The sequence below is a fragment of the Chiloscyllium plagiosum genome, chromosome 19 (genome assembly GCF_004010195.1).
Source record: "Chiloscyllium plagiosum isolate BGI_BamShark_2017 chromosome 19, ASM401019v2, whole genome shotgun sequence".
NCBI lineage: Eukaryota > Metazoa > Chordata > Chondrichthyes > Orectolobiformes > Hemiscylliidae > Chiloscyllium > Chiloscyllium plagiosum.
The window spans coordinates 37,307,961-37,324,994 of record NC_057728.1 but is presented as its reverse complement, the minus strand read 5'-3'; positions in this window follow the sequence as shown (position 1 = coordinate 37,324,994).

Below are 17,034 nucleotides of genomic sequence, written 5' to 3'. Positions count from 1 at the left end.
AATTAGCATGCTTTTAAAAATGCTTTCTTGCTTTACTTGCCATAAAAATTAGAGTTACAAATGATGAGTAATCTGAGTGTTCATTTTGAACTCAATCTTTGATAAGAATTTGATTCTGCTGTATATATTGACTGAATTTCATTTGTGCTTTGTCATGGTTTTCTTTGTAGAAAATGACCCAGAACTATATTTTGTGCTTTAGAATCCAAGGGTCCACAGCAACTGGGGAGTCATTAAAGTAAAAATATTTTTGATGTGATGATGGGCCACAATTTGCTGTATGAGTGGATCAAATTGTCTGGTGAAAACCACCCTCCTCTGCCTGGCTTAGTGCATCCTCACTTTAAACAACTTCACCTTTGACCTGAAGAAAATGAGATGAGTTAGAGATGTGGTTATGGGTACCAACATGGGCCTGCTGTTTGGTAGAGTGTGTGGAACACTCCTTGTTACAGTCCTACTCTGCCCCCCCCCCCCCCAACCCACTACTTTGTCTGGTACATTAATGATATCAATGCTGCTTCTTCCTTCCCTTGTCCAGAATTGGAAAAAAATGAGTTTTGCTTCTAATTTCCACCCTGCTCTCACCTTCACCTGGCCCATTTCAATCTTCCCTTCCTTTCCAATGTTACCGCAGATGGTGTAACATCTGCCCATTTACCACCTCACCATCAAAGGTATAACTTCTGGGTTTTGCATCCTGTACTTGATACAATCTAGTCTACTGTATTTGCAGTTCATAATGTGGTCTTTTCACTGGGGAGACAAAATGCAGGCCAGGTGACCACTTTGTAGAACACCTGTGCTCTGTCCACAAAAATGATCCTGAGCTTCTAGTTGCCTGTCACTTCAGCACATCAGCATGTTCCCTGGCCAACATTTTTGTCACACATGGGCTGCAATGATCCAGTGAGCCTCAGTGTAAGCTCAAAGAACAATATCACATTTTCCACTTGGGGATCCTGCAGCTTCTGGGACTCAACATCAAGTTCAAGAACTTTAGAGCTTGATTACATCCTTCCACGTTACTTGTTTTACCCAGTCTGCATCTTCACCCATGGGACTCAGTAGTGAGAGAGCAGACAGACATTTCTGTGGCTGCAGTTGTGATGCAAAGATGATGCATTGCCTCCCAGGTGATCATGTCAAGGATGTCCTTTATATATATCTAGATATCAGTACCTACATTGGTATTAATTATAGTGATAGAAAGTGGGTAAGATCTTGAAAATAGATTCCAGGGAGCTACAAATTTAAAATATCAAGCGTCAGAGGTGGCAACCTTTTAATTCCTTCCAGTACTACATGTTTGTGAGCACAGAAATGGGATGATATTGTAGGTGAACATGTGGCTGGAACAATAGTTTGGGAGGGAGAACTTTAGATTGCTGGGGAAGTGGAATTGTTTTCTTTGGACCAGTAGAAAGTGCACAAAGCCTTGTGTACAAGCCAAGTTGTTTGTCAATGGTCTGGGATCTGTGTCTTCTCAAGAACGTTTGCTTGCTTATGCTGTTTGGGAGATTTAAAGCCAGCCTGGCAGGTAAATGAGAATCTGAGTGTAGGAGAAAAAAATAACTAAGTGAATGTGGAATGTCAAGGAAACAAAATTTAGAAATCAAGCAACAAAGACGTTCTTCAATGATATTTGGTACAAATTTCAACACCAGTCTCGTGAACAAGTCAGGTGAACAAATAAGACATTGGAATTATGGAATACAATGCTATCACTTAGGAGCAGAAATGAGATATTGAGCCTGTACACCACTCAATGAGATCGCAACTGACCTGATTTGTCCATATGTTCACCTGGTCTGATAACCTGGCACTACTTGTGAATTGATCAAAATATTCAAAGACTAATGTGTTTTTATGAAGGAGTTCCAAAGATGCAGGACCTCTGAAGGATTTCAGAAAAGAATTCTCCTCTGAAATGGTTAACCATCATTTTTAATATGACCTCAAGAAATATTCTGACCAGAGGAAGCATCACCCTGTCAAAACCCTCAGAATGTTTTCTGTTTCATGTTACTTCTTGCTCTGCTTGCCTGCAACGGTTGTAAGCTTAACCCATTCCAATCTGTCATTATGCAACAATCCATCTATTCCAGGAATTAGATTAGTAAACATTCTCTGACTGTTTCCAACACATTAAATTCCTAAATAAGGAGACCAGTATACTCCAGATGTATTTTCACCAGTGCCCTATATAACTGATGCATAACATGCCTAGTTTTGAATTTAGTTCCCTTCACAATAAATGATAATCTGAGCATTCCTAATTATTTGCTATTATCTAGTTCTTTTGTAGCTTCATGTCCTCTTCACTGCTTGCTTTCCTATTTTGTCACATCAAATTTTATTTGATCCTTTTATCTAAGTCATTTATCCAAATTATAAAAAATATAGTTGGATCATAGCCATTACTAAAACAAAGTCTTAAAGAAGCTTGGGAATGGCGGCTCAGCATTCTTGGATATAGGATTTTCAAATGGTGTACAGCAGGATTAAAAAACAATGATCACTATATTGAGAAGCCATTATAGCGGGGACAGATGAAGTGCAGAAAGGAATGTAAAATCAGGTCATATTGTTTGAATGTGGAGGAATAATGACAGGTAATTATTATGTTAGTAAATTAGAGTCCCAAATAGGGAAATAGAAATGAAAACAATTCCCCAAAATTGTAGAGTAGAGAAATTTGATGCCTACTATTAGTGACTTCAATACCTGAATAACTGGAATAAATTCACTATAACAAGTATCAAAATTATAGAATTCTTAAAATATGCTCAGGATCATGTTTTTAACTAGTATATAAAACCTAATAAGAAAAGAGAGTTGCATGCTTCTTTGTATATCCAGTATCAATCTTCCCGAACTATCATGTCAAAACTTTGCTTGTAACACACTTCAGAAAATTGAGCACAAAATCTTGGCTGACTCTCCAGTAATGAGGGAATAAACCATTGTCTGGAGTGCTGTCTTTCATTGTGACGTTAATGTGAGACTGATCTGTTGTTCTAGGTGAATATAAAAGACCTTGTCACAGTAATTTTAAAAATAGCAGAGGAATTGTCCTGGACTCCTAGACAACATTTCTCTCAAATCAACATCACTGAAAATGATTATCTAGTCTTGAGTAAATAGAAATGCACATTCTGTTGAAGCTTACATATACTGGAAACTATATTATTAACCAGGGCCATGTTGTTTTGTAGATAGAAATGTGCACGCACTACCTCTTTCAAGTTAGCAACACTGTTGGTTCATGAGGACTGCCTGCAACTGAATTCGAATGGGACCAACATCCTTGTAGGAGGGTCTGCTGGTGCTGTTGGGAGGAGTTTAAACTAGTTCAGCAGGGCCAAGGTTCATGGTGCATTAGTTAAATAGCAACATGGCATAACTTAGAAAAGAAATCAAGTCAGGGCAAGTTCATCCATGTAGTGTCTGGAGGGAGGTGAGGCTGGATGATCTCTAATGGCAGGAATATTAGAGGTTAAACAGATGGGTTAAGGGTATGGATTGGCACATGGGACTGTGACGATGTTGCCATTACAGAGACATGGCTAAGGGAGGGGCAAGACTGGAAGTTAACATTCCAGGGTAAAGGATAATCAGGCAGGACAGAGAAGGGAGCAAATGTGAACACCCTATTAGTAGGGGAGTCAGCTACTACAGAACGGAAGGATGATATCTTGGAAGTGGTTGTCAAATGAAGCTTTGTGTGTAGAATAAGAGTATTATAGAGACCCCAACCAGCAGGCAATAGAGCAGTAAATATGTAGTCAATTCACTAAGGCATTGTAAGTTAACAACAGGGTAATTATGTTCAGAGATTTCAACTATTCTAACATAATTGAGATGATCATGGCATAAAGAGTTTAGAGGGGGCAGGTTTCCTTAAATGTTTAAAGAGAGCTTGTTACGTCAATGCTACGAGAGACGGAGCAGTTCTGGACCTAATTCTGGGAAATGAAGCTGGAAAGGTGTTCGAGGTGACAGTGGAAAACATTTTGGTGATAACCAACACTACACCATATGTTTTAAGCTTGTTGTGGAAAAGGAGAATGATGATCTTCAAAAAAGGGTTTTGGATTAGGGTAAGGAGTTTTTTAAAATTAAAATAAGACAGGATCTGGCCAAAGTAGACTGGGAACAGCTATTTGAAGGTAACTCTATAGCAGAACAATGAGAGATGTTCAAAAAGGTACTAGGGAGAGTACAGGCAAACATAGGAAAGATGTGGAGATTCACCAGGTTATTACATGGGATGCAACATTTTAGCTATGAAGACAAGGTGGATAGAGAAATTTGAGGGGGGTTCAGAGACATGATGGAGGTGAAAAGATTATGAGAGTTATGGCCAGGATGAACAGAAAGCAATTGTTCCCCTTAATTGAGGGATCAACAACAAAATGGCATAATTTTAAAGCAGATTTGAAGAACAATGTTTTCACAGGAGGGTAGTGGGGTTCTAGAATACACTGCCTGGGAGGGTAGTTGAGATGTGAAACCTCACAATCTTTAAAGAGTACTTAGGTCAACACTTGAAAAGTTGGAACATTCAAGGTCTAGTGCAGGAAAAGTGTATGTAGTGATGTATTTTCAGTGGTACAGATTTGATGGGCCAAACAGTCTCTTCTGTACTGTCTGATTCAATGATTCACAGGGCAATGCTTTGACCAATTGAAGCAACTGATTTTAAACTTAAACAAGACCTAGCAATTAACTGTCAATTATCATTAATTTGTGCATTCGTTATAATTACACCACTACCAACCAGAATCTGTCTTCCCAACCAATCAGCACCCTCCTCTGTTACAGTTTTTTCTTATAATTGGTATTCTTGCAAATTATCCTGATGAGCGCAAGACAAGAAGTTGTGACAAAATGTGTCTATTTTCAGCAATACTCAAACTCCGTACTACCGAATTACAATTTATTCATCCTTAATCACATTGTTGTTGTGGGACTTTGCTGTACACAAGTTAGCTGTTGTGTTTATTGCATTATGACAGCTATTACACTTCAAAATTACTTAATTGTTGTAAAGTGCAATGAGTTATTGTGCTTTAAACAAAAGGTGCTGTACAAATGCTAATCTTTCTTTCATTCACTACCAACACAGACTTGACATCTCTCATCCCAAATAACGTGATACATCTATCTATAACTCCTTGCAATAATGCTTTGTATAAAGTGGTCTTGTATGGTCATTTTCCTGGATTTGTATCACTTTAAGATATCATTGTTGTTGCCACTGGTATGATTGATGGTAATGAGCAGCAAAAATCAGGAACACTCTGTCCTCAAAATGCTGTGTATATTAATATATTTTCAGTTGCAGTACAAAGGGATCTGGGCATAGTTCTTTATTCATGAATTAGAAAATAAAACGGCTTTAAACTGTAATGTTTGCCTTTATTGCTGGGGTCAGGTTGGGGTGGCATATGACGGTAAGGAAGTCTTGATAAAATTGTACAAGGCAGTGGTGACACCAGATCTGGAGTAGTTTGTGCAATTTTGGTTACCTTCCTTAATGAAGGATATTCTTCCATTGGAAGCAGTTCAAAGAATGCTCATTCCTGGGTGGGGAGTGATTGAACAGATTGGGCCAAATCTCTTTGATGAATGAGAGGTGATCTTATTGAAAAATGTAAGATTCTGTAGGGGCTAAATAATATATACTGAGGGAATGCTTCCTCTCATGATATATCTAGAATGAAGAGATATGGTGTCCCCCATTATGTCTGACATACGGTAAAATTTCTTCTCTTGATGGTCATTAGTGTTTAGAATTCTGTTACCCATTAAACAGTGCAGGCTGGGTTACTGAAAATATTCAAGGCTGAATTAGGTAATCAAAAGAGTTAAGAGTTCTGGACACCAACACAACAATAGAGTTCAGGTCACTACCAGATCAGCCATGGTCTCATTGATTGACCTACACATGCATCTATTTTGTGTATCCTTAATGATTGTTGCTAAGTGTTTGAAAGATAGGTAAATGTAATTGCGGTACAGATCATCGAAAATCTGACTTAATTGTGGAACAGGTCAGATAGAGAAGTGTCAATGGTGTGAGTTGAATATGATAAATTGAAAAATATTATTGAAAGGACCGACAGTAGATGGGCATTTAAGGTTGGAGGAACTACAACAAATGTTGATTTCTGTCGAGTACAAAAATAAAATGGGAAAGGTGGCAGTCAAGGCTAAGAAGGGTGATTAAGGATAGTATTACATCCAAGGAAGAGGATACGAGTTGACTAAACAGAGCAGCAGATCTGATAATTAGGTGTAGTTTAGATTTCAGCAAAGGAGAATTGATTGAGAGGAAAAATAGAGTATGAGAAAAAGCACAGGAAGCATTCCATCAGGGGTGTTGCGGAGAAACAAAAAAGATGAGTAAATGTAGATCAGTCACAATCAGGAACAGGGGAATTTATAATGGGGAACAAACAGATGTAAATTAGATACATATTTTGGTTCAGTCTTCACAGAGGAAGACACAAACAACATCCCAGCAATGTTCAAAAACTCACAATTCAATGAGAGAGAGGGAAACTGAAGAAGATAATTATTAGTAGGGAAACAATGTTGGGGAAATTGCAGATGTATTAGTGACCAACTTTCAAGATTCTAGAGAGTCTGAAACCGCTTCTGTGGATTGTGGGGTAGTTAAGGTAACTTCATAATTTATGTAATAAAAGGAAGTAGAAAGGAAACAGGAATTTTTTAATAAATATTTTTATTGAAAAGCTTTTTAAAATCTTTTACAAAACATTTATATAAAGAAAAAAACCATCAAAACAGAAAAAAAAGTACACAGAGCAAGGCCATAACATAATTGTTACTAAACAACCCACTATTCTACCAAACCAAACCTATCTACTTAACTAACACTTAACTACAAACATATTGAATAAATACTAGCTTAAATTACATTTAAGTTACTTAAATTAGATAATGTCTTTCTACTTTATTTTGTCTTACTCATCACACCTCCACTGAGGCTCCCTACAGTACCCATATTCTTTTCCTTCTAGTCTCCTCCTCCCAGGGCCCCACGGGCGCCCATAAAGATTCCCACAGCTATACCACTGCATTGACTAATGTTGCCAACAAATCAGTTTCAATATAATTTAAAAAGGGCAGCCATGTCCTATAAAAACTGTTCCATTTTGTGGTGCACCATTTTTGTAAGGTAATCTTGAGGGAGATGTTCCATCACCAGCTTATGCCACCCCATAAGTCCTGGTGGTTTTTTTGACGTCCAATTTAGTAAAATGCTCCTCCTCGTACAATGGGCAAGGATATTACACAGTCTCTTCCCATGTTCCCCCAGAGAGGGCAAGTTTGGCAGCCCCAAAAGAAGAATTACTGGACCCATGTTAATTTCAATCCCTAAAATGTCCTTTAACTCCCTTACTATAGCACTCCAATATCTTTGGATCTTGCAACATGACCAATAAGAATGTGTGAGAGTGCCTATATTAATTTTACATTTGGGACATTCTGGTGACACTTCTCTCTTGAACTTAGCTAGCCTTTCTGGTGCCAAATGAGCCATGTGTAAGATTTTCAATTGCATAGCCTGTGCTCTGTTACATTCTGAAATTTCCTTACATTCCCCCAGATATCTTCCCATATCTCTGGTGAAATGTCCTGTCATAACTCTCAGTTCCATGTCTTCCAGAGTCCTTCCATATCCCCCAGAGCACGGCCTTTCTGTAAATGATATAAAGTACTAAGTGAAAGAGTACCCATACACCAAAGTACCCTTTTCTCCACATCTGATATATAACATTGGGCCAGGAGTGTGGTCTTCCTTTGTATATAGTAACTTATTTGGAAGTATTGGAAAACGTCTCCCAAACACAGAATTCCTTTGTTGTCCAATGTCTTAAAGCCGAAGTCCATTGCCCCAGGTTTAAATCCTTGGGCTCCTACCAATGGGGTAAATGGTGAAGTCTTAAACCAATTGCCCTCGTCTTGCCTTATTATCCTCCAATCTTTCACCGTATTCAAGATAATTGGACTACTGCATGCTGGGTCACAGATTTTATCTTGTCCATAAATAGTAAATTAATTAGAGGACATTTCGACTGTAAGGCTTTAATATCAAGCCAAATCAATTCTGAATTTCCCTCGTACCCAGTCACCAACATATGTTAACAAAGCACTTATTTGATATTTCTTCAAATCTGGAAGATCTACGCCTCCCTCAGCTTGCCAAAGCTGGAATTTAGTGAATTTAATTACAAGACATCTATGGCACCAAATAAAGGACCCTAGTCAACCATTAATCCTCCGTAATACTTGTCTAGGTAACAGTAACAGGAGCATTCTCATGGGATATAGCAGTCAGGGAAGGAAATTCATCTTAATCAGAATTATTCAGCCTAGCCATGATAGCGGTAATCCCTCCCGTTGTTGCAAATTCTGTTTTATCCTCTCTAGTAATTGTACAAAGTTAACCATATATAGCAGATGGAAGGAAGGGGTAATAAAAACTCCCAAATACAGAAAACTTTTTGGTGACCACCTAAACGGGAATTGCATTTTATCCTTCAAGTTAGGCACCTCCACTAAGCCTACTACCCGCATAGCTTCTGATTTTGTGAAATTGATCCTATAACCCAAAAAATTACCATAGGAATTAATTGTTGGATCAGCCAGGGAACAGACTTCTCCGGTTCGGCCAACAATAAAAGGACGTCATCAACATATAGGGTAATGTTATGTTCCCCCATTCCCACCTTTGGTGCTACTATTTCAGAGTTTCTTCTAATCGGTCCGGCTAATGGTTCAATCACCAAGATAAATAGAAGCGGTGATAAAGTGCATCCCTGTTGGCCATCTCTTCTAATATTAAAATTAAATGACTTAATACCGTTTGTAATAACTGCCACCTTAGGATCTGATACAGAACTGCTACCCATCTGACAAAGAATCCCCCCAAACCAAAACGTCAGAGTTTCTTCTAATCGGTTCGGCGAATGGTTCAATCACCAAGATAAATAGAAGCGGTGATAAAGTGCATCCCTATTGGCCATCTCTTCTAATATTAAAATTATTTGACCTAATACCGTTTGTAATAACTGCCACCTTAGGATCTGATACAGTACTGCTACCCATCTGACAAAGAATCCCCCCAAACCAAAACGCTCTAGAACCTCAAATAGATACGACCGTTCTATCCAATCAAAGGTTTTTTCTGCATTTAAGGAGACCACCAATCCCGGAATCAATCTTTGTTGACATACCTGTACTGTATTCAGTACTCTCCTAATATTGTTAGAGGAACTCCGGTTCTTAATAAAACCTGTTTGGTCTTCTTTTATAATATGGGGCATAACCTTCTCCAATCTCAGAGCCAACATCTTCGATAATACTTTGAAATCTACATTCAATAGTGAGATTGGTCTATATGAAGTAAATTCTTCAGGGTCCTTCCCTTTCTTTAAAATGACAGAGATATTAGCTTCCCTTAGAGTAGACGGCAGACAATCCTGTGTATAAGTGTATTTGTACATCCACAGAAGTGGTTCCACTAAAATGTTTATGAATTCCTTATAAAGTTCAGTTGGGAATCCATCTGGCCCTGGTTCTTTGCCACCTTGGAGATGTCTTATTGCTTCCTGCGCTTCCTGTACTGTTAAAGGCACATTCAAAAGGGAAGCCTGCTCCGTACTCACATTGGGGTGGTCCAGATTTTCAAAGAAGGACTGCATTCCCATTGTACTATGTTCATTTCCCTCCGACCGATATTGCTGTTCAAAATATTCCCTAAACCTAGCACTGATCTTTTTCGAATCACGGGTAATCATACCAGTCTTCTCCCTAACAGATTGGGCGGCTTTTTCCCTCCTAGTTAAATAAGCCAGATATCTACCAGGCTTATCTCCAAATTCAAACAATCTTTGTTCGGCAAAGGAGACCTCCTTTTTTAGCCTCTTGTGTGTGTATTGAGTCGAGGGCAGCCCAGAGAGCTGTGACCTGCTGAAGCTTAACCAATGATGGTCTATTATAATATGATTTCTCAGCTACCTTCAGCCAGGCTTCCAGCATCCGTTGCTGCTCCTTCTTTTTCTAGTTACTGAAAATGAAATAGTCAGACTTCGTAAATATGCCTTAGTGGTCTCCCAAAGTATTGCCAGATTGCTACCTGAATTAATATCCCAAAAGGTCCTGAATTTCCTTGTAATATATTCAATAAATTTACTCTCCACTAACAAAAATGATCCAATGCGCCAGTGATGTGCATTTGCTCCGCTGCCCTTGGCTTTAATATCTAAGTATATTGGCACATGATCCGAAACAGCAATATTCCCTATTTTACAAGCAAATATTCTGTCCAGACCATCAGATGGCATAACAAACATATCAATTCACGTATGACATTTGTTTGGGTTGGAATAGAATGTGAAATCTCTCCCGTTAGGGTGGAGATACCTCCACACATCTACTAACACCAACTCATCGCACATGTCCACCAACTGTTTAGACTGCGCGGGCATACCTGCCAGGCCTTTTGGCACCCTGTCAATCTCTGGATCTATTAGGCAATTAAAATCTCCAATAATCATATGATGAACCTCATAGGGATTGGGAAGGGTGCCCACTATGGGCAGGGGGGAAGATCCCGAGTGAATGGGGGATTATTTGGGTATTTGTTTCAGTTAAATGTTGTGTTTATTTTCTTAGATGTAGTTGTTTCTATAGGAATAGTTCTTAGATTTCATAGAGTTAGTATCTTTGTAACTCGTCACGCCTCAGATAAGTTCAAAGAAGTTTTCAAAGAAAACCAGGGGTTGTCCTAGATGACCATGGCTAGTGATTTGTTCAGGTGGTGCACCTGGAATATAAAAGGAAGCCATTCTCCTGTTAAAAGAAAAAAGGTCTTGTCGAGCCTCAGGAAGCCATTGGATCAATTAGAGATTTAAGAGGATGTGCTGGGGGACAATGTACATTCAGAACACCATATTCTTCTCCATGTATTAGGGCTTTCAAAATAATAAACCTTCCATGATCATCCTAAATCTGCTCCATTACTTGGAAGGGAAGGTTCTTTCTTATCAGTATAGCTAACCCTTCTACTCTTAGAGCTGAAAGATGAGAAAAACACCTTGTCATAGCCCCCTGCTGTAATTTCATATGTTCCTTGTCAGGTGCATCTCTTGCAACAGGGCAATATCCACCCTTTCCTTCCTGAGGGACATGGCAGAGAGCCCAGCACAGCAGACCACTCAGACTGCTGCCATCTTGGATTGCCACAGGAAACAGGAATTTAAAGACCAGTTAGCCAGACGTCTGTAGTGGAGAAAATGTTTGAGTCCATTATAAAAGATTTGAAAGCAAAACACTTGGAAAAAGTGGTAGGATTAACCAGAATTAGCATGGATTTATGAAAGCGAACTCATGCTTGACAAACCTATTGGAATTTCTTTGAGGAGGTAACTACTAGAGTTGATGAGAGAGAATTGATGAATTTGTTTGGACTTTCAGAAGGTTGTTGATAAGGCCTAATATAACTGATTAAACTTGTAAAAGTACATGGAATTGGGTGTAGATTACTGACATATATAGAGAACTGTTTGGCAGGCAGGAAACAAGAAAAAGGAATAAATGGGTAGTATTCTGAGTGGTAGCCAGTGACCAGTGAGGTATCACAGAGATAAGTGCTTGGACCCCAACTCTTCACAATGTATATTAATATTTTAGATGAGGAGACTAAATATAAATCTCCAAATTTACAGATTACAGAAAGCTAAAAAGAAGAGGATAAATAGCGAGGAGGATGCAGTGATGCTTCAGTGTGATTTGGACAAGATGATTGAGTGGGCAATGCATGACAGATGAAGTATCACATGGATAAACATGAAGTTATCCGTTTCAGTAGCTTAAACAGGAAGGAAGGTTATTAGCTGAATGACAATACATTGGAAAAAGGATAGGTGCAACAAGACCTGGGTGTCCTTGTACACCAGTTGCTGAAAGTAAACCAACAGGTACAACCAGCAGTAAAAAAAGCAAATGGTGTATTGGCCTTCATAGCGAGAAGATTGGAGTACAGGAGCAGAGATGTCTTGCTGCAAGGGTACAGATCTTTAGTGAGACCACACCTGGAGTATTACATGTAGCTTTGGTCTCCTTATCTGAGGAAGGATATTCTGGTCATGGAGGGACTGCAACAAATGTTTGCCAGACTGATTCCTGGGATGGCAGAACTGGCATATGAAGAGAGATTAGATGGGTTAGGATTATATTCATTAGGGCTGAGAAGAAAGCATCTCATAGAAACCTATGAAACTCTAACAGAACCAGACAGGGTAAACACAAGAAGGATGTTCCATATGATCAGGGAGTCCAGAATCATGAGTTATAGATTAAGGATATGGGGTAGGCCATTCTGGACTGAGATAAAGAGAATTGTTTTTCATCTGGAGAGTTGCAAGCCTGTGGAAATTTCTGCCACATTTGAGGCCAAAACATTGAATGGTTTCAAGAAGGAGTTAGATATAGTTCTTAAGGCTAAAGAGATCGGATGACGTGGGATGAAAGTTGGAACAGAATACTGAGTAGGATGATGAGCAGTACAATGGAACCTTGATCAGATGGGCCAATGGGCTGACAAGTCACAGATGGAGTTTAATTTAGATAAGTATGAGGTGTTACATTTTGGGAAGGCAAATCAGGGCAGCATTCATACAGTGTTGCTGAACAAAGAGACCCAGTGGTGCAGGTTCCTTGAAAATGGAGTTGCGGTAGACAATATGGTGAAGAAGGCACTTGGTATGTGTGCCTTCATTGGTCAGTGCATTGGAGTTGAGACATCATGTTGTGGCTGTATAGGACATTGGTAAGGCCACTTTTAGAATACTGCATTCAATTCTGGTCTCCCTGCTATAGGAAAGATGTTGTTAAACTTGAAAGGATTCAGAAAGGATTTATAGTACAAAGATATTGCTGGGATTGAAGGGTTTGAGCTGTAGGGAGAAACTGAATAGGCTGGGGCTTTTCTCCCTGGAGCATCGGAGGCTGAGAGATGACCTTATGGAGGTTTATAAAATCATGAGGCATAGATGGGGTGAATGGCCAAAATGTTTTTCCCAGAATACTAAAGTCCAAAATTGAGGGCATAGGTTTAAGGTGAGAAGAGGAAGATTTAAAAGAAACCTGAAGGGCAGCTTTTTCATGCAGATGGTGGTGCATGTATGGAACGAGCTACCAGAGGAGGTGGTGGAGGTGGGTACAACTGCACCATTTTAAAGGCATCAGGATAGGCACATGAATAGGAAGGGTTTAGAGGGATATAAGCTAAATGCTGGCAAATGGGACTGGATCAGGTTAGGATATCTGGTCGCTGTGGACAATTTGGACAAAGTGTCTGTTTCTGTGCTGTGTAATTCTATGAATGATGGCACAGGCTAGAAAGGCGAACTGGTCTATTCCTGGCCCTATTTTCTATATTTCAAAATGACTTACTATCAATCCTACATTCTTACACAGGTGTTCAAGCTGGAGGAGGAAACATTTTGTGCGAGCAAAGTGAAAATAAGTACGATAAAAAAAAGCACAATTGTTTAATTTTACCCCTTAAGCTTAAACAAGATTTTCCTACTAGATAACATTTTCTGAAGCTCTACTGTTTAAAAAAGAACAGCATTTTTCTAACATCTTCCATAATTATTCCAGCACTCAAAAAAGAAACAGTTATCTTAATGGAATTCATGGTGATAGGTAGTTCAACAGAACCATTTTGAATTCAAGAAGTTAAAATTCAAATCAGAAGAGGGCAATTGAGTTGAAAGCAGGCTAAAAGAGAAAATATTTAAAGCAGATTGTGTAAATCAAATTGAAGTAAATAGAAGCATTTCTCGAGGAGGAGTTGATGGAAGGAAATGTGAAATCATAAACATTTTCCAGTTGATAAATGGACTTTGTTAATTTCTAATAAATAGTTTGTAATCTGTATTAATTGTTTAATACATACATGAGTTCAGGAGACTTGTTTCGCCCAAGAATGTGCACACAGTTATTTAACCATATTTCTTTCCTCTATCAAACTAGTTGAACATTTTGTAGTGCACTTACACACACATAAATTCATTCCTATATTGAGTAGAGTTATAAATAATATCTATTTTCAGAAAGTCAAATTGAAATGAATTTTAAAAAAATTATTGAGTACTCTATGCCATTTTGATGGGGCACAATACAATCAATATGCTGACATTTGGTATCAAGTAAGTTAATGATTAATTATGGAAATCTTAGAAAATGGTTCTAAATTGTTAGTGTTTGAAATGACAAAGAAATTACTTCAGTGTACACTATATGTAATACAAGAGCTGAGTTTAAATCCTTTCAGCAATTCAGCAGTATCAACTTTCAGTGACAGCAATTTCACTTCTAAGTGAGAAGGTTTTGAACACAAAATCAATCCTGGAGAATTGAATACAATCTTGGCTGACATTTCAGTACATTGCTGAGGAAGGTGGAGGTGCCATCTTTCAAAAGAGGCTTTGAACTGAGGCCCCATCTGATGGAGATAAAAGATCCTCTAGTGCAAAACATGGGGGAATTATTTTGCAGTCCTCACCAACAGCTACCACTGAAAAACTAGCTCAATGAAAAAGATAATGTCAGCATTATATCATTGTTTGTTTTGGAACCTTGTTGCATGCATATTGGCTGCAGTGCTTCCCCAGATTTTATCACTGAGCTCTTTGAAAGTGTAATCAAGGGGGATCCAAAATGGCGGTGACCTTGGAGGAAAGTGGTTGCTGGGTTCCACACCACAACATTGGCAGGACAGAGCTAGAACCCATCCATCCACGTTGCTGTGAGTTTAAAAAAAAACAGTAAAAGAGCTACAGAACCTGAAAATTTTACTTACCTTCATTTTTGCTGCAGGAGAATGTCGAAGAAAGGAGGAGGTTCACCTGGCACTGGGGCTGTGGCTCAATCCACCAAGACGGCAGGCTAACTTACTCACCAGGCCTGATTGAGGAGCTTGCCAAATCTTGCAAGGTCCTCAGGAAGCAGATTGAAGAAAAAGCCCTGCTCTCTGCTAGGCTGCAAGACCTGGGGAAAAGGACTAATGAGCTCGAGCAACAGGCCACAGGGGTGGAGGCAGAGGCTGATTCATCCAAGAGTCACATTGAAGCCCTGGAAACATAGGTCCATGGTTAGCTGGATTTGGTGGTTGATCTTGAGAACAGAAGCAGAAGAAAGAATCTTCATGTTATTGGCATGCCAATGGGATGCAAGTTGATCGGCCAGTGGAATTCTTTGAGAAGTGGGTCCCAGAATTCCTTAGTTTGGAGGCTGAAAAGGGAAAGGTAAAGATTGAGACAGGCCACCGGGTCACAGCACCAAGGCCAGGAATGGACCAGTGCCTCTTCTCTGATCTGGTAAGGTTCCATCATTATAAAGGAGTAAGTGAGGACTGCAGATGCTGGAGATCAGAGCTGAAAATGTGTTGCTGGAAAAGCGCAGCAGGTCAGGCAGCATCCAAGGAGGAGGGGAAATGAGGAATCTGGAGAAATCCGAGTTCATCCCTTGTGGTTGGAGGGTTCATAGGCTGAAGATGAGGCGCTCTTCCTCCATCCGTCGTGTTGCTATGGTCTGGCAATGGAGGAGTCCAAGGACGTGCAGGTCCTTGTCTGTCCTGAGGAAGGGCTTATGCCCGAAACGTCGATTCTCCTGTTCCTTGGATGCTGCCTGACCTGCTGCGCTTTTCCAGCAACATATTTTCAGCTCTATCATTATAAAGACAAACAGAGAATCATGGAAGCTTCTGGAGCCCCAGGGAAAGATCCGTGGGCTGTGTTGTGCGAGGGCTCTAGGGTCATGGTTTTCCAAGACTTTTCAGTGGCAGTGATTTGGAAAAGGAAGTTCTACGACAGCATCAAGAAAAAGTTGAGATAGCATGGGATCCAGTACACTCTCTAAGATATCCAGTGGTGCTTCGGATTAATTATAATGAATCTGTACACTTATTGGACACCCCAGAAAAAGTAGGAACTTAGTGGACGCAATGACTTAAGCCGGATGATTGTAAAGGCACAGGTAACAGAGTTGTTCAGGTTTGTCCTTCTTTAGAGAAGACTTGATGGAGTCTCCTTTCGTTGGTAATAAGTTGCGTTAAATTATGCTCGGAGTGGATTTACCTTTAATTTCTAAGTTATACCAAGGAATGGATGATATACTTACTTTTAACTTACTTGTGTATATTATTAATCTTGTTTTCTTTCCTACACGGTTACTTGTGTGTGTGGCATGACCCTAGCTAGTAGGAGTTAAGAGGGTGGTGGGGATGATTCGGGATTTGGGAGGTATAGATGCACCCTCTGAATTGGGGGTAAGTTTTCTAATCAATGCCTTTGGTGCATTTTGTTTTTCCATTTTTGGTGTACATAGTTTTTCCAAGTTTTGTAGGTTTGTTGGTTGTAGCTGTTTTAGTTTATGTAGTTTTTGTGTTTTGCGAACTTTCCTGTACTAAAGCTCAGCGATCCATAGTTCGAGTTCTCCCTCTCTGGAGTCTAAATGATGCTATAGAAAGTTATGGCTAAGGATATGTTCAAATGGTATACCTGGAACATTAAGGGGAGTCACTTGCCAGTCAAGAGGAAAAAGGTACTTTCCAGTCTTAAAAGGGAGAGGGTGGATGTTGCCTTATTGCAAGAAACACACCGAGATGATGCAAAGCATCTGAAACTTCAACAGAATGGGTATGACTGGGTTTATTTTTTATCTTTCAATACAAGGAATAGGGTGTAGCCGTATTTGTTCGGAAAATTCTCCCACTTAAGTTGTTAGATTGACACACACGGGAGCTTTGATAAATGGGGAAGAATATGAGATCTTAAATGTTTATTGGCCCCCAGCCAATCCCCTCAAGTTCTTGATAGACGCACTTTCTAAACTGGTTAACTTCGCATCTCAGCTTATTATCGTGGGGGGGGGGGGAGGATTTTAATTCTCTAATACACTCTACAGTAGACAGATTGCCCAAAGACC